This window comes from Pleurodeles waltl, chromosome 7 (genome assembly GCF_031143425.1).
Source record: "Pleurodeles waltl isolate 20211129_DDA chromosome 7, aPleWal1.hap1.20221129, whole genome shotgun sequence".
Taxonomy (NCBI): domain Eukaryota; kingdom Metazoa; phylum Chordata; class Amphibia; order Caudata; family Salamandridae; genus Pleurodeles; species Pleurodeles waltl.
This window is the reverse complement of record NC_090446.1, coordinates 1,182,473,270-1,182,498,359: the sequence shown is the minus strand read 5'-3', so window position 1 is coordinate 1,182,498,359 and position 25,090 is coordinate 1,182,473,270.

The following is a 25,090-nucleotide window of genomic DNA, read 5'->3' as shown; positions in this document are numbered from 1 at the left end:
AGGGAATGATATAATAATTATTTCCACATCAGTGAAAAAACCTGAATTAATCACTAGAGAATACCTATTTTTTCTGTCTAGAACTCTTTTTATAATGTATTCTTATCTCACACATTTTTTTCACCCTTTACCATAAAAACACAAGTCATAGAAGAAAAACATATTCCAAAACCTATTATCATACATGTATTTCAACTAATGTCTTATAACACAGCAAATTCAACAAAACCAGTTGGGGAAAATCCCCTCCCCATACTCCAATCTTCCTGCATTATTCAAAAGAAAAAGTGGATGAGGGCAATATTTTAACAACCCAGCATTGTATGATATGGAGGTAGAGCTTTTATTTGCCTTGAGGGCATCAACTGTTTTTTCCTTGTCCTTTTTGTGATAGTGTTTCAGTTTGTTGGGAGGACGGACAAGGGAATGTCTTCCTCTCGCCCCTCTCTTGGTGTGTATTTACATTAGGTGCTACCACATGTGTACCTCAGAGGGTACCTGTTCATGTTCTGAACTACTAATAAAATATTGCTACTGAGACCTGAAATCCTTGTCATGGGATTCCCCCAAGCGTTTCGGCTTCACTCCCTCACTTTGGTAATCACAATTTTGTTGGTAGTAGAACTTTATGCATTTTACCCCTGCTAATCAGTGCTAACACACTTGCGCTGTGTCTTTAAAGATGGCAAAATTGGCCTACACCTAATCGGCATAGGGCTTGTAAATTAAATGATACTAGTAGGCAGCAGTACTCATTATGCCACCCACTAAAGTAGTGTTTTAAAACATGTCTCAGACCTGTCACTGCCACTGCACCCTCTGGTGCAAATTTAAACTGACACTTTGACCTGACAAAATAGATCTTTTGTCAGGCCTCAACCTTCCTTTTTTAATACTTTTAAGTCATCCCTAAGTTAGGCCCCACAGGCTCAGAAGACAAGGCACATGACATTTAAAAGGAAGGACATGTGTGTTTTCAAGTGTTATATGTCCTGACAGTGAAAAACTTGTAAAGTTATCTTTCATTGTTGTAAGGCTAACAATCCCACAGACCGACATTGAGTTACCTTATTAAACTTAATAAGGGCTAACTCCAGTTTAGGATCAGATAGAGATCTGCTATTTACACTCGTATACTATAATTTAGAATACTCTTTAAAGCTGAGGCCAGATTTTAGGTTTACCAGAGAAAGGGAAAGAACAAACCAGAACCAATTTTCGGGGTCAGTCAGGAAATTTTCCAACACAAAGGCTGGTACTGGATGTAAATTTGTCATCTTCAGAACCTCTCATCAGATTACTCCATGATCTGTGGAAGATTCAAATTAAGGACTTCCGTGCTGTCTGAAGAAAGGGGACTGCCTTGCTGAAGGATGGGAACTACATGCCTTGAACCCAGGATACCCAGAGTGACTCCAAGAGTCAGTTAGCTGACCTCCTTTGTGAGCTACAGGGACACAACTAGCTTCCAGAGACCTCAATGCAACTTCCCAACTGACTAGCACCAACTGGACCTGCCTGAGCCCTGCTTCTGGCCTCTGCTGGTCCTGATGCCCAAGAGATGCCCTTGACATCATTGACCCTTAGCTGGCTCAGTGAAAACTGCCCCTGAAGAACGAGTTGAAGTTACAAAGGTTTTAGGCCCCTCACAATTGCAAAGTGAACTCTTTGCACAGAGAATCGCCTGCCCTCCACACCTACCAACTGGAAGCTCCAGCATGACCTGCTCTTCAACTCAACAGTGACTGTCCATGGTGAGACCTGAAGTTTGCACAAACAGTGACAGACCGCAATATTCCCCAGTGCAAAGCTCCAGTGACGATTGACCTTTCAGGCTACAGCAGTGACTGTCCACAATGCTGGACCTCCTCCTCATGCCGATAGCCTCCTCCTCATGGAACCTGACAAAGTAAGTGGCATCCTTTGTGTCAGACTTGAGAAGGTAACTCTTCAGTGGGACTAACCTGGTCCATGTATCCTGACCGTTGCTCCATTGTGTCCAAACTAAACTTGTGACTTTCCTTTGATGTAGCACTAACAGATAACCATGAGTGGCACATGAGTCTGCAGCAATGAGGCAGAGGAGTGGAGCGGCGCGGCAGCGTCCAGGTGAGTGTTTTTTTTTTTCAATTTAAATAATTTAATGTTTATTTCCCCCTCTCCCCCTGTCTGCGTGCCGCCCCGCCCCGCCCCTTCTGCGCCCCGCGTGCCATGATTGTCGGTCTTGCAGACTAATCCCGGCCCCCTGATATAACTCTGTGAAAAAATTGTTGTCTAGAGATTTTCATTTTTGATTTGTGTTTTTAGATCATTAGAGAAGTAATTTACCTTGGGCAGACTTTGCTGATCTGGGCCAAATTTTTATGAACAATATTTTTTAAAATGGCAGATGTATTGCAGTGATGATGTAATATTTCAGGATGCAGGAGACCTATATACTTCATTTTGGTGTCAAAATATAGGTTGAGTTGGTCAGGTAGTCTTTTCGAGACAGAAAATCATTCCTCAGAACAACCCTCTGCCATTTTCTAAAATGTCAGCTATAGCAGAGGAAGAAGAGCCATATATAGAAATGAAACAAATAATAATGTTTTTTAATCCTTTTATGTATGCACCAAACAATGGGCCTTATTATGAGTTCGGCAGACGGTTTGGGACGTCCTCCAAACTTCTGATGGGGAGGTAACAGCCATATTGGCTACCTTCCCTCCAGGCCCATTAGGAATTTCTCAGTAGGTCAGCGGATGGAAACCTGAGTTTTTAAGTGCAGCACTGATAGAACTTGCACAAGAGAGGGATCCCAGTGGGATGACGCATAACTTATATCAGATCAGGCTCCAATTGAGCACACAGCACTGTGATAGTGGCTCTGTCCAGTCTATAGGTGAGTATTATGTGCCTGTTTTCCAGTGTAGCCAAGCCCACAAGGGGTCTGGACATGGGGTCTTGTCTCCTCCTCCTATTCATCTGCAGTGGTAGGTATCTGAGGGACACAAATGTGAGTAGGGTGTCACAATTTTAACAATGGAACCATCACCTCAGTGTACATAGAGCATTAATGTACTGTGACAATGGAAATGGCAATGTATATACAATTTATAGCAATGACTCAGTTCTCGATTATCTGAATGTTGTCCACCACCATTAAATGGTGACCGCCTGTCCTTTATGTAGGGACAGGTGGAAGTGAAGTAAGTCCATCAGCATCGGGCATCATGGCGGAAGGCAGTCTTGCACCCCCATGCTATCACTCATTGGCTAATATGGGGCTCTATGGAGTACAGTGGGCAATGGGGATCACCGGCAGCGGTGAAGGTGTACACTGCTGCGAACGTGACTGCCATTTTCTGTCTGTAACCTCAGTTGATTCCTGACTTTCCACAGGACAACACCTACACTGTGTGTGCTGCTGTAACCGTTGTCTGGATCCTGCCATGGCCCGTGTGACCGGAGAAAGGGCCCCTGCCTTCACTTCAGATGAGTTGGAGCACCTGGTGGATGGTGTCCTACCCCAGTATGGACACCTGTATGGGCCTCCAGTACACCTTGGACACGATGCATGTGATGAGGTTGCATGGAGATTTGTGTGCAAGCATTGTGTCATTTAGGGGGGTATGTTTGGTGGTAGTGTACATAGTTGGCACCTGGTGATGTGTGTGCCAAAGGAGACAGAAATCGGATTTGTAGGCCATATGTGTGACAGGCTGGATTGCATGTGCCATTGTATCCTCCTGTCTGTATTACCTCTGCAGGTCAGTGCCCATCAAAAGAAGGAATTGTGGCATGCCATCACCAAGGATGTGCGGACCATGGAGGTCTAGAGCAGGTGGAGCACCCATTGTAGGAAAAGGGGGGAGGACCTAAGACACTGGGCCCGGAAGACCACAGAGGCCAAGCTGGGAATGGTCTCTGAATGAGGGCAGGGAGCCCGTTGGAACCTGGCTCCCTTGCTGGCCTGCATACTGCCAGTAGCCTACCCAGAGCTGGAAGGGTGCTTGAGGGCATGACAGCAGCCACAAGGGGTGAGTACAGTGAGCTTAACAACAATGATTGGTAGGTGGCATGGGATCCTGGGTTTCAGTTAGTCGGTGCCCCTTAATGCCAGGTCATGCATTGCAGTGTGATCCAGCTCAAGGGAAATGGGTGTATTGCTAAATCTGGTAACCTAGCTATGTTGCATTCCATGTCAGACAGGGCTTAGTAGGTCCTAGGAGGGGTGCAGTTGGTAGTGGTTGGCTCTCATCTTGCTGTGGCACCTAGTCAATTGAATGCCAGTGCGGTACATAGTGCACATTCCTGATCCCTGTGTGTGATGGTAATGTGTATGCCAACTGTGGTGTTGGTGCTATAACTGACCCAGTGATCCCTTTCTCTCTCCCCCGTTTTCTCTTCTGTCATCCTGTCCATGTGTGCATTAGCATCATCTGGTGAAGGAGCAGGGGCACCAGAGGGAGATGCATCCCACAGGACCCAGGAGGCAGCGTCGACTGATGCAGATGGAACCAGTGGGATGGAGGGCGAGTGGGAGCGACGGTAAAGACAGGAGGTGACAACACTGACTTTGATTCCTCCTCTGATGGAATCTCCCTGGTGGTGGTGGACACCTCTGGGACCATCCCAGCTACAGGTACAGCCGCCACCCCCGTATCAGCACTGCCCTCCCAGTAGCCCCCCACCGAGCATCCTGTGCCTGCTCACCCAGGAGGGTGGACATCTCCTTCACCCCAAGCACCTCAGGCCCTGCCCCAGTGAGCCCTGCCACCCTCAGTGAGGAGGCTATTGACCTCCTGAGATCTATCTCTATAGGGCAGTCAACCATTGTGAATGTCATCCAGGGACTGACATCCCAGATGCAGCAATGCAATGTATTCCTGGAGAGCATCCACTGTGTATTGGCAGGCCAACGGAGATCGTTTCAGGCTCTGGCCTCCTCTCTGATGGCAGCCAGTGTCCCTTTTCCTACCATCCCTCCTCCAACTACCACTTCCCAGTCCCAGTCACTTAAATCCCAACCCATCACATGCACACATACGGGCAAGCATGCACACAAAACATCACACAAGAGTGGCACAGAAAAACACAGGCAGCACACTTCGGGCCACAAGCTCTCACACAAACACCTGACAGTTGCATAAACAACAACATTCACTGCCTCCACTGTCTCCCTCTCCTGTTCCTCCTTCTCTCTCACAGTCAAATCAGCACTTACACCTGCATACACTGCATCAACAGCCACCACCACCTTCACCACACCAAGCAGCAAATAAAAATCACTTGCAGACACCTCCACAACATCCATACACGCGTCCCCTGTGTCCTCTTCTAACCTGTATGCCCCCCTAAGAGACATGAACGCACACACTCAGACTCCCAACAGCAATCCACCTCATTTCAGCACACTGCCCATGCACCTGCACCCAAGTCCAGCAGACGTACACCTCCAAAAACCACTCCCTCAACCTCCATTCCCACCCCTCGTCCCTCATCCTGCCCCACCATCCCTAAGAAGCTTTTCCTTGCCCAGCTTGACCTCTTCCCTCCCCCTGAACCCCTGTCCTGCCAGGAAGAGCAGGGTCCCAACGATACAGCCCAGCACCTCAGCCAAACAGTCTGCCACTGATTCCAACAAATCAACAGCTGCTGGCTTGAAGGGGCTGCAGAGTGTGATGGCTGCCACTCCTACCGTGAGCACACCTCTGCCTCTGAAAGGGAGGACTAGGGTGGTGAAACCCAGGGGACATTTGACGGGGACAGTGGAGGCACCTCCTAGTCGTGGAGGCAAGAAAGGGAAGGTTCCCACTAAACCACCCAAAAAAGGGAAGGATTACACTCCACCGCCAAAGAAAGCGAAGGATCCCACTCCACCACACAAAAAAGGGAAGGTTCCCACTCCACCAACAAAGAGAGGCAAGAGGCCGCCTCCACCAGCAGTGGGCAAGGAGCCCTTGCCTCCAGCTGAGGCAGGCAGGATAACACCTGCACCAGTAGTGGGCAAGGAGCCCTCACCTCCAGCAGAGGCAGGCAGGGTAACACCTCCGCCAGCAGTGGACAATGAGCCCTCTCCTCCAGCTGAGACACCGCCGCCCTCACCTCCAGCTGAGACAGAGCAGTCCTCACCTCCAGCAGAAGGCCTTTAGGCTACCCCCCAGGGACTGTTGTACAACGAGATCTCTCCAGAACCAGTGGGCAAGTTCCCCACCTCAGAGACTGTGACCTTGCACTCCCCAGCACAGAGAAATGGGCATGGATCCCCCTCCAGAACCAGTGGGCAAGTTCCCCACCTCAGAGACTGTGACCTTGCACTTCCCACCAAAGAGAAATGGGCATGGAGCCCCTTCTAGAACCAGTGGGCAAGTTCCCCACTTCAGCTGAGATGTCCCCCACCCCTTTTCCCCCTGAGGTGCCTTCACATTTTGAACGTGATGCCCCTGCACAGTGTAGTGCGGATATTGTCAGGAAACAAGTTGGGGCTTGGACTGTGCCCTGGCCATGTGGCCTTTTGTACTTTGGACTGGCCATTGGCCCTTTCTGGACATTTGCTCCTATTTTTCTTTTTCACATAGACAATATTGTGGCTGTTAGCATCAAATTACAATATCAGTTAGACCTAAATGTAGTCCTTGCATTATTATGACGTGGGTCCTGTGACACTGGTGTTCCTCTGCAGTTTGTTGTGTGTATGGTGTGTGTGTGAATGGTGTGTGTTGTGCCTGTGTGTTACTTCCCTTTTCCTCCCTTGCTCCCTTTTGTGCTAGGCGGTCGTAATCACCATTGTCGTCTTCGTCAGCATTGGTGTTCCAGGTGGAGCATGGCGTAGAAGAGCATCGGGAAGACTTGTAGTTACGGTTCCATGGCGGTGGTGGTCTTCTCTATGTCTCTGATTGTGAGTCTTTTGTAGTGTTTCTGCCAGGCTTATGATGGAGTTGGTACCGCCCCGGAAATCATGGCGGTTTGCTATGTCATAATATCGTGGGCGGTACCTTGGCTTCTGCCTGGCTGTTGATGGCTGCCGCCGTGGTCAGTGGCGTTTATCCCCTGGTGGTTTGTGTGGTACATTGGCTGTCTATGGGAGTTATCACCGCCATGGTCATAATTTGGCAGTAATTACCGCTAGTCTGTTAGCAGTATTACCGCCACTTTAACAGTCACCCCATTGTCATAATGACCACCATAGTCCCCAACAACAACAGTTTTCAATGAAGACACCTTTTTGAATTTAAATTCTTCAGGTGAAGCTCTTCTGTGAGTTTGTGCTTCACTGGTTTGGTTGCATCATCTCCATCAAATAATACATTTGTTGGAAGAAGATCATGCAACAGAATGTCCTAAATTCACCCCTTTCCTTTCCTACATCCATCTCTCTATGTGCTTGTGAAAGTTGTTTTTTTGTAACCTGTTTTGTAGTGGATGGTTGGACGAAACTCTTGCAATGGCATTTAAAGCTTAGCTTTAGTGATGATGGCAAACAGCTTATTCCCTTTCAATACACATCTCTCCTGCTTCAGTTCTGTATATAGGTTTAATCCATGTTCCACAACATCTAGTAGATGTGTCTTTATATCGCTATCCACATATTGTTTGGTCATAAAGTTGTGTAGTCACACAATCTCACTCATTTCAATGGGTTTCCTTGCTGCTTCATAAAATGAAGAAGGCTGCCAACATGTTTATTAAAATTATCCTCTCTCTTTTACACAATTCATGGTGAAGAGCAGTTTAATGATGGTCCATTAATTTTGAATTTGTCATCTCTCTGAAAACACTGGAAATAGAAAGGACTTCATGGTAAACTAGCTGCCATTGTGCAACATATTCACTTTTACGTGTCTGACCAACAATTGCCATGTAGCTTTTTTGTGATATCTGGATTGCCTGCTCCAGTTTCAAATCTGAAGCCACAGCATTGACCCTTCCCTCTTCGCCTTTCACGACAAAATGTCTTTGGATTAATTTTCTATAGAGGTATGGTTTTTCCACCTTAGCTTCTTCACTCTTCCCAAACACCAGGAACTATATATTTGGGAGTTTATACTATCAAATGCATGAAACACAGTAATCAGTGACTCCACAGTCTTCACATGCAGTTCCCAATCACCTTCCCAATCAGTATGTACCAAGTTTTTAACTAGAGCTATCATGTGTAAAACATTTCCCCATTACATGCAAAGTTCAGATTTTTCCTCATATTCTTTGACAAACTCTACAAACTTGGTTTTCAGGTTTTCTGATTTTGAACTGAGTGTATCAAACATTGCCTGGTTTTGCATAATTTATTTTGAATTAAGTGCACCCTGTGCCTTGTTCACCACTGAGATAAGATATGCAAAACCTAATGTGTCATTCGTGTTCCAGAAAGCATTCTAACACAATGTTTCTATCGCCTCAGATGTGATCAGCATACCTTGTAGCCAACTTACATAATGAGTTTGGCTCAATACTGGCTAGAAGATTTCAGCCTCAATAATTGCATTGTCTATGCCAGATCCACTGAGATAGCTTCCTGACCACCGCAATGCAACTTTTGTCCTGTGAAAAACACCCATTTTTGGATAAAGATCATCAAGTTCTACTGGATTTCTCATTAAAATATCAGCTACAATACGGAAAACACCTTCATCACAGAAAATTGGCAGGATAGTCTGGTCTTCAAGCTGAGTATGCACATTTTCGATTTTTTTTAGCGCTGTGTATACTGTTGCATAGTTTGTGACTAGAGATGGTATTACTAGTAAAAACCCAACCCTCTTTATTGGGAAGGTATTCAGGGAGATCAGAGCATGAATTCCAGTGCACAGAGGAACTGGCTTTTCTTCATTTTTCAATCTACACCAAATAAGCAATATGATAAATTCAGTTAAATCAGCTTTGCGGACCGCAACATCAGGTAGAAAAAGATCCATGTCCTTAGCCACATTGAAACTTTCTGGTAGTCTGGGACGTGTTGATGGCTTGTAGTGATTTTGCACATGTTCGCAAGGCAGTTGGGTTACAAGTTGGCAGTTTCATTTGTTTATGTCTACAGCTTACACAGCTTGTTTTCCAGAAACTGTATCATTAGCACAGTCTTGAAAGAGGACTATGGCAGTATTATGTGTGGTGGATGCTCCAGAAAAAGAGCTGTCTTCAAAATCAAAATTATCAAGAGCAGCTATTGGAAATCCTTTTCTGGTAATGTGACTTGGAAGTGGTTTGTTGTCGGATTCACAAGATCTTACAGCATAAGCTGTTAACAAGTTCTTGCTCTGTACTATGTCATTATAACTTCTTGATACAGCAATCCTATTAATTGAAGTGATAGCTCTCTACTTTTGCACTTTTCATAGATTGCGTAGGCAGTCATCGTGCATAGCTGAGTTTTTTTGCCGTGATGTAATCCGTACAACACAATTAGGTAAAAACAGTACATTTGCATAACATAAGCCTGTCAGTTCATTGCATTGTCTTCCACTTCCTCACATATATCTTCAAAGGCATCATCAATGCTGTTGGCTTAAGTTCTGAACTCAAGAACTTTAGTTTGTATCAGTTTTGCTTTGTTGATATTAAACAATGATGTTAAAAATGTTAAAACAACATCACGCTAACTATAATAGGCCGATCTGCCCCCGGGGGGGCAGAATCGGCCTTAGATTTTTTTGCCCCCCTGGGGAGCGACCCTTGCCAAGGGGGCCACACCCCTTATTCAATTACATAAAGAAAATAAAGTCCCTGGTGTATAGTGGGCATTTCTGCTACCCGATCGCATTGCAATCCAGCAGCAGAAATGCAGAGAGAGACATTTAAGGAAAGGAAAGGCCTTTCTTTTCCTTTCATGCCTCTCTCGCCCCCTCCACGTGATCGGAGGAGAAATGCTTTTGCATTTCTCCTCCGATCTGCGCTCAGCATCCAGTGCGGAGGGGGCAGCCTCTGATGAGGTCAGCATGTGATCGTGCACTGATGTTATCAAATGCCCAAGAGGGATTACAGGGGGGTGGGGTGGAAGGGGAAGTGAGTCCCCTTCCATCCCTGCCCATGGGAGGGAAGTGCGAAGCCATCGCTCCCCTGAGGCCCCATAGCAGGACGTAACGGCTATGTCCTCGGCACCTGAGCGGTGCAAACGAGGACATAACCGTTACATCCCGGGCACCCGAGGGGTTAAAGAATCTGTACTTGTAAGCTTTTTGAAAAAGGGTAAATATCATCTCAGTATTAATTCTTATCATCCAACTAGCTTACTCAATGCTGATTATAAATTGCCAGCCTAGCTCTCAGCATCTTGTATAATTGAGGTTGGACAGTCTTTGGTCAATAAAGATAAGTGTAGGTTTCTGCTAAAGCGCACATTGTCTGCCAATACACAATATCTAGTTCAAGCTATTGGTTGCTTCTCCCATGCCCAAGATGGGGCCATAATTACAATGGTTAATGGTGCAAAGGCTTTTGATTTGGCAACTGGGATGCCCCTTTCTTAGCATTACAACATTTTTATTTTCCAGTTCATTTGATCCCAATGCTTAAAAGACTGTATTAAGGGGCAGAAACACATGTCATCATCAATACAAGGCCAGTCGATAATGTGATGATAAAATGTGGCACACAGCAGGGGTGTTCAATGTCCCCCATGCTCTTCACATTGTATATTGAGCCCTTGCTAGAACATATACGCAGTGCAGGCAGTATTAGCCCTCCTCTCCCAGGGTTCTACCAAACTGAAGCTCTTTGCAGATGTTCCAATACTTTATTTGAAGGCAGACCAGCAAAATATTAAGGGGCATTTGTTGTTATTCAAGACTATACAAACCCTAGGGGGTATAAGGTCAATCAGGATAAAACTGAGACATTGCTTTTCAATGCCTGTCCATCAGTGTTGCCACCAGCAGTAACCCAGAGCTTTGGTAATAATCGTCCCATAAGATATCCTTGGATTCTGGTGATGATTAATTATATGGATCTATTTAAACTTAACTATGAAAATATGCTGCGTAAAGTGAAAACCCTTCTTGAAAATTGGTCCCTCCTCCCCCTTACGTTAATAGGCAAAGCCTCATTAATCAAAATGTTAATGTTACCATTATAGTTATTTCTCTTTGCTAATCTCCCTATAATGGTTCATCATGTTTTTTAAACAATTAGAGTCCCTTATTATTACATTCTTATGGAAAGGAAAACATCCTAGAGTGAAGTATTCCATCCTGCAGTTAGATAAAGAACAGGAAGGTCTGGCTCTACCTGACTTTTTTATACTATCGGGCTGCATGGCTAAATACTATGGTTAAAATAGGATTGGTGAATGGAAGCTCAGGTTGGGTTTTGATATTTTTTAATAAAGAAAATGGTACATGTGAGTGGAGGCAGTGTGCCTGTATTTCTCAAAATAACAAAACTCCCAAAAAATCACGGTATAAGGTGATATATGCTGGTTCACACAAACGTTTTTTATGTTAGGGCAAATTCCTTCCTGCCATCTACTGGTAGAGCTACATGATTGTCAGAGGTTTGACTTCGAAATCCCAGAAACTATTGTAGAGTTTGGACCTCTAAATGGTACCAGACATGGGGTGATTTTTACCTGGGGACGCGGTTGGCCAACAGGGCAGTAATAATACTTCAAGTTGGGGTTGAGGCACCGAAACCTTGGTACAGTTTTATCCAACTTAAAAGTGTACTGATTAGTAGTCTGCAAAAGATGCACTTTTTTCAGGCAATGAGTATAGGTCTTTACAGGAATACACTGATTCATCATTGATAGAAAGATATCTAACCAAGATAGAGACAGATGCAGTCTGACAACTAGGGATTGGGAATGCATTTAGATTTTAGGCCATAAATCAATTTGGGCATATAATTTCAAAAGAATATGATTTTATCACGTTGATTGGCATACTACACCCCTAAAGCTATTAATAACATGTATTAATCTGTTACCAATGTATGTTTTAGGTGTCTCCAAGAGGAAAAAGGGAACTGGGTACATATTTTGTCAAATGTCCTAAGTTGTTGCAATTTTGGGATAAGTTATTCTGTCTATTGAGCCAAGGAATCCAGGTCACTCTGCAAGTGGAATTTAGGCTGTGGGAGTGTCAAATCAAACATCTGGTCTTGGCAAATACACTCAGAGTTTTATTTCAGCACCCTTAGCTGTTGCAAGGTTACTGATTCTACGATGCTGGCATACTACCACTGTGCCTACCTCTCAGGAGTGGCTGGCGAAGTTAAAGCTGGTAGGGCTATTTGAAGAAGCATATGCTAGGGGAATGAGCTACCTGCAGAAATGTCTGTGTATTTGGATTCTATTAGACTCAATGAGTATGTTAGCACAAGTATGGCAATTTATAGGTCCAGTGAGGTTCAAAAAGTCCAGGGGTTCAGGCGTGTTATAAACTGTATGGGCAAGGCATTATTGCAACTGATTAAGGGCCAGATGTAGCAACTTTGCAAATTGCGACTTGCAATTTGCGAGTCCGAGCGACTCGCAAATTGCAACTCGCAATTTGCAATGCAGAACGGTGTCTCAGACACCGCCTGCGAGTCGATATGGGGTCGCAAAGACCCACCTCATTAATATTAATGAGGTGGGTCGCAAATTGCGGCCCCATAGCGACTATGGGCACTCACAGATATGGAGGCCTGCTGTAGTCAGCAGACCTCCATGTTCGTGACTGCTTTTAAATAAAGCAGTTTTTTTTTTCAAGTGTAGCCCGTTTTCCTTAAAGGAAAACGAGCTGCACTTAAAAAAAAATCCGAAACCTTTTGTTACGGAATTTTTTCAGGGCAGGTAGTGGCCCATTGGACCACTACCTGCCCTGAAAAAATATTTTGGGGTCCATTCACAAAGGGGAAGGGGTCCCATGGGGACCCCTTCCAATTTGCGAGTGGGTTACCATCCACTTCAAGTGGATGGTAACTGCGACTCCATTTGCGACCGCGTACGCGGTCGCAAATGGAATTGCATACCACTGCGAGTCGAAAATAGGAAGGGAACACCCCTTCCTATTTGTGAGTCGGAAATGCATTTTGCGAGTCAGTCCCGACTCGCAAAATGCATTTCTGCATAGCAAACTCCGGTTTGCGACTCGCAAATGGCAATTTGAGTATTATTAGGCATAAGCACTTTAGGTATGTATGGTTCTTTGCACTTTGTTGACAGAAGTAACGAGGCTTATTGTCTGAAAAGTATTCAAGCATATAGCACCTTAGGCATTAAAGCCTATGACCTTTTTCTTAATCCAAGCATGTTTACATAGTGTATTGTCTATAAGCTGATTTATGAGCTATAAAGGATTGGTTCCGAATATAGGTTAACAGAGGAAGGGATATAAGCACCTTTATGCCTGCATTTTTCCATTGTGACAATTGGCTTTCTGCATGTTAATTACCTTTGAGCACTTAATATTGTATTTACTCAGGCCAAAGAATTTTATGTACTGTAAGGCACAAGCACTTTATGAATGTCTGCACTTTGTAAAGTTTTTACTGTAATGAGAAAGGAGGTACTACTATCTGAAAATTACTGTGGTATAGATCTAAAGTATCAAATTGTGTAGCTCTCTTTTGTACCTAACCATGCTCTCTCCTGAGCTTCCTTGCTTCTTGTATATGAATTTACAATTTTATATGAATTTACCTGTTATGTCTCGCTAGCAATTGCAATGAATGTGCTCAATAAAAAAAAGAGTTTGTTGAAAAAGTTAATCCATGAAAAGTTGGAATATGGCCTTTATTTATTTGATGGCTTATCAATGTGGCACTGAGTATTAGTATTGTCATAATTTTGAGCTGAAATATATTTTGAGAACCTAAGTGCACCTACTTGGCTCCTATCTGTTGTGCTGAGTATGCATCGATGGTCTGCTTGAATTTTTAAGAGAAGCAACCTCTAATATTAAAGACATTGAACTGAAGACATCAGGAGAACTCTATTACTTGGATCCCACTAGTTTTGCCGATCCTTTAACTTCTGATTTCAAACTATGATGTCTTTCATCCGCAACAAGACAAACTCTCCTCTTGGTGAAGTAATTGATTTCTTTTGGCAAAAATACCAAGTAGGAGGTGCTCCTCATATTCACATGCTGTTATGCATAAAAGATGCACCTAAAATTGGAACAGACAGTGATGACTGTCCTGTCTTTCATTGAGCATTATGTGACATGCGCTACTCCAACTAATACTGGTGAAAAAGGGTTGAGACAATAATTTCTGCACTTTTAAAATTAGGTGCATTTTAAACAGGATATGGTTTTGGATTCCTCGACCTGTCATTTCAGGAGGAAAAGTAAACAACTTTCTATCTGCAGTCAGATATACATCGACATGAAAGTCACTAAAAATACTTACAACCTCAAAAGAACAGAGGCCTCGGAGTACATTAATGATTATAGCCTAGTAATTTTCAAGATGTGGATTGCAATATATTGATGTTGCCCACTGTGTCACTTTGTATATCACAAAATCTGAGAAGACAGAGATGAAAGAGATGTGGGAGTAGATTTCTACAGAAAAAAGTATTACTAAGAATTTGTACAGTTTTAACTTGAAAATGCTTTCCCACAGAGAAATTTGATCTTATGAGTGTACAGACATGTTGAGCTAATTTAGTTTATTCTCATAGTCTAGGGGAATTGTTTTGGTAAATCCAGGGCTTGGAAACACGTGAACTAGGGGATTCAAGTATTTCCCAGAAATTCAGTATCTAACAGAGTTCTATCCCGAAAGTAGAGAGACTGTAACATCTAGAACACATGTACTTCAATACTACAGATGAAAAAACAATGTAGTGGAAAACAAAGAAGAAGATAAATATGCAGTTGTTAGATATGACGGTTGTTGGTCAGACACACTAAAGGGAAATCTAATTGACCACAGAAAAAGTTAGCTGCCAAACTACAGAGAGAGGAGAGTTTTTCTACTTGGCACTTCTACAATTCTTCAAGACTTGGCGTGCTGAATCAGAACTACTTGGAGACTATGGTGGTCATTCTGACCTCGGCGGTAAAAGGCGCCTACCGCCGGTCAGAAATCCTCCATAATCCCGCCGCGGTCGCGGAAACCCGCCACGGTCATTCTGACCCGCAGAAGGCAAACCTCCGAAAATCCGACCGCCACAACAGACCGCCAGACCAGCGGTCGGCGGAAAAGTGGAGGTGACAAAACCTCCACCGTCACGCCAACAGAAATACGCCCATGCCATTACGACCCACGAATCCACGCGGCGGTCATTCAAACGCGGTATTCCATTGGTGGGACACACCGCCGCGGTCAGAATACACACAAACGAACAAAACTCAGCCACATTGGACGATTTGAATCCCACACACCTGATACACATACACACACCACTCCCACACACACAATACAATATAAAACACACACCCACATCACCCACAAACCCCTACGCTAAAAAATTCGTAAAGAAGGCAAGAGCGAGACACCAGCATCCAAAAAATAACAGCCACAGCCACTCAACACCATCACCCACACACTATCCACACACAAAACAACACACACCACCACACTCAACTCACTTAAATACACATACTCCACCCCACACATCATACACACCACCCCATGGCACCCCAAAGACAACCCCGCTTCACAGACGAAGAACTCAGGGTCATGGTGGAGGAAATCGTTCGGGTAGAGCCCCAGCTGTTCGGCACACAGATACAATACACCAGCATTGCCCGGAGGACGGAGCTATGGCAGAGGATTGTCGACAGGGTGAACGCAGTGGGACAGCACCCCAGAAATCGGGAAGACATCAGGAAGCGATGGAACGACCTACGGGGGAAGGTGCGTTCCATGGTATCCAGGCACAACATCGCCGTGCAGAAGACTGGCGGAGGACCCCCACCTCAACCCCCACAATTCACATCATGGGAGGAGGAAGTCTTGAACATCCTGCATCCTGACGGCCTCGCAGGAGTCGGCGGAGGAATGGATACTGGTAAGTTGAAGCTTCACTACTGCTTCCCCCCCACCTGCATGCCAAATCATACCCCAACCCTCACCCCCATCCTCGAACCCCACCCTCACCCCCATCCTCGAACCCCACCCTCACCCCCACCCCCACCACCATCCTCACCCCCACCACCATCCTCACCCCCACCCCCAGCACACCTATTCCCTGCCAATGTCTCACCATCACAACCCACACATCCCAAAACCTAGGCCTGCATGCGTCCACTAAGCATGGACACCCATCACCAAAGCATGCCCAATGCATATACACATCCCCCCCACAAGCCACCCTCACCAAAGCCCCCACACACGAATGCCAGCACTTGGGGACACGAGAACCCACAGATACACCCATATGCGACACATTGAAACTATAACCATACCTCTATACCCCTGCAGGACCCGACCGTCAACACACCGCGGCGGAGGGGCCAGAATTCTCCACACCCCCCACCCAAGAGGCCGTCAGTGATGACAGCAGCTCTGTCGACCTGGACACCGATGACCAGCCCGGACCATCGGGGACCTCTGGACAGTCGGTTCCCCTCACACAGGCCCAGGCCACTACAGACCCAAACCCCTCTGGGAACACCAGCACAGCTCCCACCCAGCGGGTCCATGCCTCTGTCTCCAGGGCGCGTCAATCTGCGGTGTGTCTACCACTACAGGGCACCCAGGATAACCCACCACCCCAACAACAACAGGGACCTGGGGGCAGTGGTAGTGGGCACACCGGCCAGGGGGCAGAGGCCCAGGGAAACAGGGGAACTCGGAGGGCAGCTGTGCGACAGGGGGGGAGGAGAGGCCCAGGGAACCCACTCTCCACGAGGTCCTCACCACCATCATGGGAGCATACAACCGCTCCCAGGAGACGATGGCGACGGTACTGGCCCGGTTCCAGGAGATCCAGGTACTGCAGGAGGAACACTATCGGGGGTACAGGGAGGACATCAGAGCCATCAACACCACCCTGGTTACCATGGTAGGGCTGCTGCAGGACCTCGTCAACAACAGGGCGGACACTCAACAACACCCAAGGGCCCCTGCCACTAGCCTGGACCAAGAACAGCCAACCACCTCCGCCGGCGCTAGTGGACAGGAGGCCCCCGCACAGCAGCAGCCCACCAGACCCCCACCTCCTGCAGGAGAAGAACCACCCCACAAGAGGGCCCTGAGATCTCGCAAGAAGACAGAGTAGGATGTCAAGACCCCCGCCAGCAATGGATACCACCTGATGTCATCCCACTGTCCCACATTGTCACCCTGTCCATCCTTGAACTGCCCATGCTCCATCTCTCCACAGGCCTCTGGACAATGCACCTGTGTGACTGTTACTCTGGACTCTGCCATGGACATTCCTTCACCATAGCCCCCACCCACTTGAAACCACCCATCCCATTTTGAGCACTTAAATAAACACCTATTTTGCACCAAAATATCTGGAGTCTGGCTGTGATTTCAATATATTGTAATTGACATGACAGTGCAAATATGTCCTTGTACATGGTGAAGTCAACAAACAGCTGCCACAAAGCTGTAGTCCATGGGGAAACGAAGCACAGGACTCGTAGTGGGGACCCCAGATCTGAAATAGGGAGGGAAAAGCCAAACCTCAGTCATCATACACTGGGGCAAATAGACAGGCAGCAGAGATGCTGGAGAGTAGTTAACATTTACTAAATTATCTTTGAAATGTTACCTGTGTCCTATTGGAAGTACTGTTCAATGATTCTGTCCCTGTTGTCTGTTTCAGCCCCGTCGTCTTCCTCCTCGTCACTCTCCTCAGGTTCCACCGCTGCCACAACACCACCGTCTCGACCATCCTCCTGCAGGAAAGGCACCTGGCGGCGCAAAGCCAGGTTGTGAAGCATGCAGCAGGCCACGATGATGTGACACACCTTCTTAGGTGAGTACATTAGGGATCCACCTGTCATATGCAGGCACCGAAACCTGGCCTTTAGGAGGCCAAAGGTGCGTTCGATCACCCTCCTAGTACGCCCATGGGCCTCATTGTACCGTTCCTCTGCCCTGGTCCGGGGATTCCTTACTGGGGTCAGTAGCCACGACAGGTTGGGGTACCCAGAGTCCCCCACTAGCCATACACGGTGTCTCTGTAGCTGTTCCATCACGTAAGGGATGCTGCTATTCCTGAGGATGTAGGCGCCATGCACTGACCCTGGGAATTTGGCATTTACATGCGAGATGTACTGGTCAGCCAAACACACCACCTGGATGTTCATTGAATGGTAATTTTTTCTGTTCCTGTACACCTGCTCCCTGTCTCTTGGGGGAACCAAAGCCACATGGGTCCCATCAATGGCACCAATGACGTTGGGAATATGTCCAAGGGCGTAGAAATCACCCTTCACTGTAGCCGATTCGCCCACCTCAGGGAAAATGATGTAGCTCCTCACGGATTTCATCAGGGCAGACAACACTCTGGATAACACCTTCGAAAACATGGGCTGAGACATCCCAGAAGCAATTCCCACGGTTGTCTGAAATGACCCACTTGCCAAGAAATGGAGTACTGACATGACCTGCACCAGAGGGGGAATCCCTGTGGGTTGGCGGATGGGGGACATCAGGTCGGGCTCCAGCTGGGCACACATTTCATGGATAGTGGCACGGTTAAGACGGTAGGTCAGGATAATGTGGCGTTCTTCCATTGTCGACAGGTCCACCAGCGGTCGGTACACGGGAGGATTCATCCGTCTCCTCGCCCAACCCAGCGGACGGTGCCTAGGAAGGACAACATGGAGCACACAGTCAAGCAACCCACAGGTACGTACTCACAGCTAGCACAGTATACGATTCTCTATGCAGTGAATGGCGTGTCTGAGTGGCTATGCAAGGCCTAGGCCTGTGTGACGCAGTTGAAATTGAGCCATGTGGGCCCTGGAAATGGCGGCTGCCTGACCTGTGAAGTGTGACAATGGGATGTGAGGTCAATGCGCTGGCGTGGCACACCGCGGCGGGCGGCGGGCGAAGACCGCGGCGCAAAGCCGCATTGGTTAACATTGAAGCCTATGGGTTTCAGGAGCCAATGGCGAAGGGCGCCGGCGGTGGCGGGACGCACCGCCGCGGTACGCACCGCCGCGGACGTCACCGCCATTTTCTATCTACTTATCCACTTGCGACTTGAACTTTCACAGGAGAGGACCTATACTGCAAGTGTTGCTGTGACCTCGGTCTGGAAGGGACAATGGCTGCTGCGCCTGGGGAAAGGGCCCCTGCCTTCACTGGAGAGGAGTTGGAGAAACTTGTGGATGGGGTCCTCCCCCAGTATGCGCTACTCTACGGTCCTCCAGACCAACAAGTGAGTTTAATTCAATATGGATTTGGGGCCACTGGCTGGCTTGGGGGCCTGGCGGGGGGCCTGGCGGGGATGGGGGGCATGTTGGGCCTGGCGGGGGGCCTGGCGGGGATGGGGGGCATGTTGGGCCTGGCGGGGGGCCTGGCGGGGATGGGGGGCATGTTGGGCCTGGCGGAGGGCATGGCGGGGGGCCTGGCGGGGATGGGGGGCATGTTGGGCCTGGCGGGGGGCCTGGCGGGGGGCCTGGCGGGGATGGGGGGCATGTTGGGCATGGCGGGGGGCATGGCGGGGGGCCTGGCGGGGATGGGGGGCATGTTGGGCCTGGCGGGGGGCCTGGCGGGGGGCCTGGCGGGGATGGGGGGCGTTGGGCCACTGGAAAGGAAAATGCTGACAAACTTGAACGTGGTATTTCTCCCTCCCTGTACGTGTCACATAGGTCCGCGCCCATGAGAAGATCGGGATTTGGCGTGCCATCGCCAAGGAAGTCCGGACCCTGGGGGTCCACCATCGACGGGGCACCCACTGCCGCAAGAGGTGGGAGGACATCCGCCGCGGGACCAAGAAGACCGCCGAGTCTCTGCTGGGGATGGCCTCCCAACGTAGGCGGGGTGCCTGCCGTCAACTGAGCCCCCTGATGTTCCGGATCCTGGCGGTGGCCTACCCTGAATTGGATGGGCGCGTGAGGGCAGCACAGCAGACACAAGGGGGTGAGTACAAGCATTATCTACTCTGTTGTCGCGCAGTGGAGGTGTCTGGGTGGGGGAGGAGGGCTGGGGGTCCCCCTAGGCCAGGGCGATATCTGTAGGCTGGGCACCCCCGTAAGCCCCTGTGTCCCCAGCCACCACCCTCAGTAGTTTGTCAGTACAGCCATCCCTGGGCCGTGTCATCCATGGGTGCAGTTGTCAACTCTAGGCGTGTAGGGCATGTTCCACGGAATGCGTAGCGGACCCCAAGTGCGCAACTTAGTGCAGGGGGCATCTGTGTCTGTCATGTCCGCTAACTGTACCGGAGATCCATGTACTCAATATCCCTTTATTTCTCTCTCCCCCCCCCTTTTTGTTTGTCTTTCTGTGCTTGTGTGCATCAGCATCATCAGGCGGCGGAGAAGTGGCATCGGGGCAGGAGGGAGCTGCATCTCACATGGCCCAGGAGGGCCATGCCACAGAGTCAGACTGGACCAGTGAGACGGAGGGCGAGGGGAGCTCCCCGACGGACACGACTGGACCCTGCAGCGACACGGACACGTCCTCGGAAGGGGGCTCCCTTGCGGGGGTGGCACCATCCGTGCCCCCCGCCATTACAGGTACAGCCGCCACCCAGCGCACCATCTCCGCCCTCCCAGCAGCCCCTCAGCGTTCGCCCCGTGCCCGCTCTGCCAGGAAGCCGGGCATCTCCTTCGCCCCAGGCACCTCAGGCCCTGCCCCTGTTACCCCCGCTGCCCTCAGTGAGGAGGTCATTGACCTCCTCCGAACGCTCATTGTTGGGCAGACTACCCTTTTGAATGCCATCCAGGGGGTGGAGAGGGAGGTTCATCGCAGCAATGCGTACCTGGAGGGCATTCATTCGGGTCAGGCTGCCCATCAGCGATCGTTCCAGGCTCTGGCCTCAGCACTGACGGCAGCCATTGTCCCTGTCTCCTGCCTGCCTCTACTAACTCCCTCCTCCCAGTCTCCTGTTCCTCTGCCTGTCCCACCCACACCATCAGACCAGCCTGCACACACCTCAACACCCAAGAGAAGCTCATCCAAACATAAGCACCACAGATCACGCAGACATTCACACACGCAACATTCCGATGCAGACATGCCAACAGTCACTACCACCTCTGTGACCCCCACCTCCTCGTCTCCCTCCTCCCTCCCTGTGACGTCTACACTCACACCTCCATTCACCTCACCATCAGCCAGTGTTTCCATCACCAGCACACCCTCCACTCCAGTCCGCACACGTGCAGTCACCACCCCCACTGCCATTTACACGTCCCCTGTGTCCTCTCCCACTGTGTCTGTCACCCCCTCTTCCACACCACACAAACGCAGCCACCCACCCACCCAACAGCCATCCACCTCACGGCAGCCTATCCCTCCTGCACCTGCACCCAAAGACAGCAAACGTGACTCACCTACAACCACATCCTCTCCCTCCACTCCCATTCCCACTGTACCTACCACTCTCCATTGTCCCAAGAAGCTCTTCCTCGCCACTACTAACTTCTTTCCTGACCCTGAGCCCCCCCCTCCTTCTCGTCGGGGTAAGAAGAGCACCTCAGCCACCACCAGCCCTGCAGCCCCCTTGACAAGGGTGCAGGGGTATTGGAGCCCGCCAGCCCGCATGTCTGGATCTTCGCCCAGCAGCAAGGGGACAGCCAGCCCACCCCCTGGGAAGAGGAGCAGAAGGCGGAAGGGGCGCCGCAGGAGCCCGCCTTCTACATCCCCCCCGGACACCACCCAGAGACAGTCACCAGCCACAGCTCCAAAGGGAGGAAAGGGCCACAGGCCCACGACTAAGGAGGGCAAGGGCAGCAAGTCGGAGAGGTCAGGCAGCAGGCCTGCTGCCCAGGAGGAGCCCACAACCCCCATAGCCGCTGCCCCGGGAGGAACCGGCACAGCTGCCCCGGGAGAGCCCACCACCCCCATAGCCGCTGCCCAGGGAGGACCCAGCCCAGCTGGCCAGGAGGGCCCCACCACCCACAGCCCAGGTGGGCAGTGAAGGAGCACCATCCCCGCTGCCCAGGAGGGCACCACCAGGCAATTAACAGTTGGCCATAGACCGGCCGCCGTCTCAAGAACCGCTGAACTGGGCCCTTCAAGGCAAGGACCGCTGAACTGGGCCCCGCCGTCTCAAGAACCGCTGAACTGGGCCCTTCAGGGCAAGGACCGCTGAACTGGGCCCCGCCGTCTCAAGAACCGCTGAACTGGGCCCTTCAAGGCAAGGACCGCTGAACTGGGCCCCGCCGTCTCAAGAACCGCTGAACTTGGCCCTTCAGGGCAAGGAGCGCTGAACTGGGCCCCGCCGTCTCAAGAACCGCTGAACTGGGCCCTTCAGGGCAAGGAGCGCTGAACTGGGCCCCGCCGTCTCAAGAACCGCTGAACTGGGCCCTTCAGGGCAAGGAGCGCTGAACTGGGCCCCGCCGTCTCAAGAACCGCTGAACTGGGCCCTTCAGGGCAAGGACCGCTGAACTGGGCCCCGCCGTCTCAAGAACCGCTGAACTGGGCCCTTCAAGGCAAGGACCGCTGAACTGGGCCCCGCCGTCTCAAGAACCGCTGAACTGGGCCCTTCAAGGCAAGGAGCGCTGAACTGGGCCCCGCCGTCTCAAGAACCGCTGAACTGGGCCCTTCAGGGCAAGGACCGCTGAACTGGGCCCCGCCGTCTCAAGAACCGCTGAACTGGGCCCCGCCGTCTCACGCACCGCTCCGCTGGTCCCCGCCGTCTCAAGAACCGCTGAACTGGGCCCGCCGTCTCAAGAACCACTGAACTGGGCCCTTCAGGGCAAGGACCGCTGAACTGGGCCCCGCCGTCTCAAGCACCGCTCCGCTGGGCCCCGCCGTCTCAAGAACCGCTGAACTGGGCCCCGCCGTCTCAAGAACCGCTGAACTGGGCCCTTCAGGGCAAGGACCGCTGACCTGGGCCCCGCCGTCTCAAGAACCGCTGAACTGGGCCCTTCAGGGCAAGGACCGCTGAACTGGGCCCCGCCGTCTCAAGAACCGCTGAACTGGGCCCCGCCGTCTCACGCACCGCTCCGCTGGGCCCCGCCGTCTCAAGAACCGCTGAACTGGGCCCCGCCATCTCAAGAACCGCTGAACTGGGCCCTTCAGGGCAAGGACCGCTGAACTGGGCCCCGCCGTCTCAAGCACCGCTCCGCTGGGCCCCGCCGTCTCAAGAACCGCTCCGCTGGACCCCGCCGTCTCACGCACCGCTCCGCTGGGCCCCGCCGTCTCAAGAACCGCTGAACTGGGCCCCGCCGTCTCAGGAACCGCTGAACTGGGCCCTTCAAGGCAAGAACCGCTGGCCCTTTGGCAGACGTGGCAGGGCAGGATCTATCTCGGGCAGGGCTGCAGGATGTCCTCTGGCCAACTTGCCTCCTCCAGTGGCAGTGGGGTCTGTTATGGACTGTATGGACTGTGGCTTTTCTCTCCCCAGGATGGCCCAGTGGGCAGGCCACCCACTGTATGGACTGTTTGGACTGTGGCTTTGCTCTCCCCAGGATGGCCCAGTGGGCAGGCCACCCACTGTATGGACTGTATGGACTGTGGCTTTGCTCTCCCCAGGATGGCCCAGTGGGCAGGCCACCCACTGTATGGACTGTATGGACTGTGGCTTTGCTCTCCCCAGGATGGCCCAGTGGGCAGGCCACCCACTGTATGGACTGTTTGGACTGTGGCTTTGCTCTCCCCAGGATGGCCCAGTGGGCAGGCCACCCACTGTATGGACTGTTTGGACTGTGGCTTTGCTCTCCCCAGGATGGCCCAGTGGGCAGGCCACCCACTGTATGGACTGTATGGACTGTGGCTTTGCTCTCCCCAGGATGGCCCAGTGGGCAGGCCACCCACTGTATGGACTGTTTGGACTGTGGCTTTGCTCTCCCCAGGATGGCCCAGTGGGCAGGCCACCCACTGCATGGACTGTATGGACTGTGGCTTTGCTCTCCCCAGGATGGCCCAGTGGGCAGGCCACCCACTGTATGGACTGTTTGGACTGTGGCTTTGCTCTCCCCAGGATGGGCCAGTGGTCATGGAGTCCCCTCGTGGATCTGGCGTCGTGTACTCAAGTGGCTGAGGTGCCCCCCCTTCCCTTCCCCCTGAGGTGCCTGTCCTATTTTCTTTCTGATGCCCCTGCAGTGTTCTCTCCATGGAGTTCTTGTCGTGGGACTGGGCCTTGCCCCTTTGCACAGGACCCCTGTGATCCACGGACAGTGGTTGGACTACATTTAGTAGCTGTATATATTTTGTACATAGTTTATTTATTTATTGGGATTACTGGTGTACATATTTCAATATATCTGCCCGTTTATGATCTCTTCTTTTGGTCTTTGCATTATTTCGGAGGGGGGTGGTTTGTGGGTTGTGTCAGTGATCTGTGGGAATGCATTGATGTGTGTGTTGTAGTGGGTGTGGGTGGGTGGGTGTGTGCCGGTAATCTTTTCCCTCCCCTGTGTCGTAGGTGCAGTACTCACCGATGTCTTCCGCGCCGCCGGGCGTGCTCCTGGTATATGAGCAGGAATAGGAGTGCGGGGATGACCTGCAACTCTGGTTCCATACTGCCGGAATCTCGCGTGGAGTGCGTAGAGGTGAGCGTTTTCCCGTTCGTAGTCTGTTTCCGCCGTGTTCTTATCGGCGGTGCTCCCGCCCCGGAAAAGGTGGCAGATTGGTGGGTCGTAATAGGGTGGGCGGTACATTGTCTGCCGCCTGGCTGTTGGCGGGAACCGCCGCGCTGTTTGTTTGTACCGCCGTGGCGGGCGGAGTGTTAAGTTGGCGGGCTGTGTTGGCGGTTCCCGCTAGGGTCAGAATTGCATATTTTAGACCGCCGGCCTGTTGGCGGCTTGGCCGCCGCTTTATCACCGACCGCCAGGGTCAGAATGAGGGCCTATGACTGCTATGAAGACTCCTTCAATGCTGTGAAAGATTACTTTTATTGTTCAATCTTTCCATACTTCTTGAAGACATTGTAAGATGAGCTTGAACAGGAAAAAATATTGCAGCTGAGATAGCTAAGAAGAGTTCATAAAGCAGCCAAAATTCTGGACCACTAAGTCATGACCCTCTTGGAGCACCAGTCATTCAAGATGAGGCAGCCATAGCTATGAATGAGGTGGAGGCTGCAATGCATCAAGCAAAA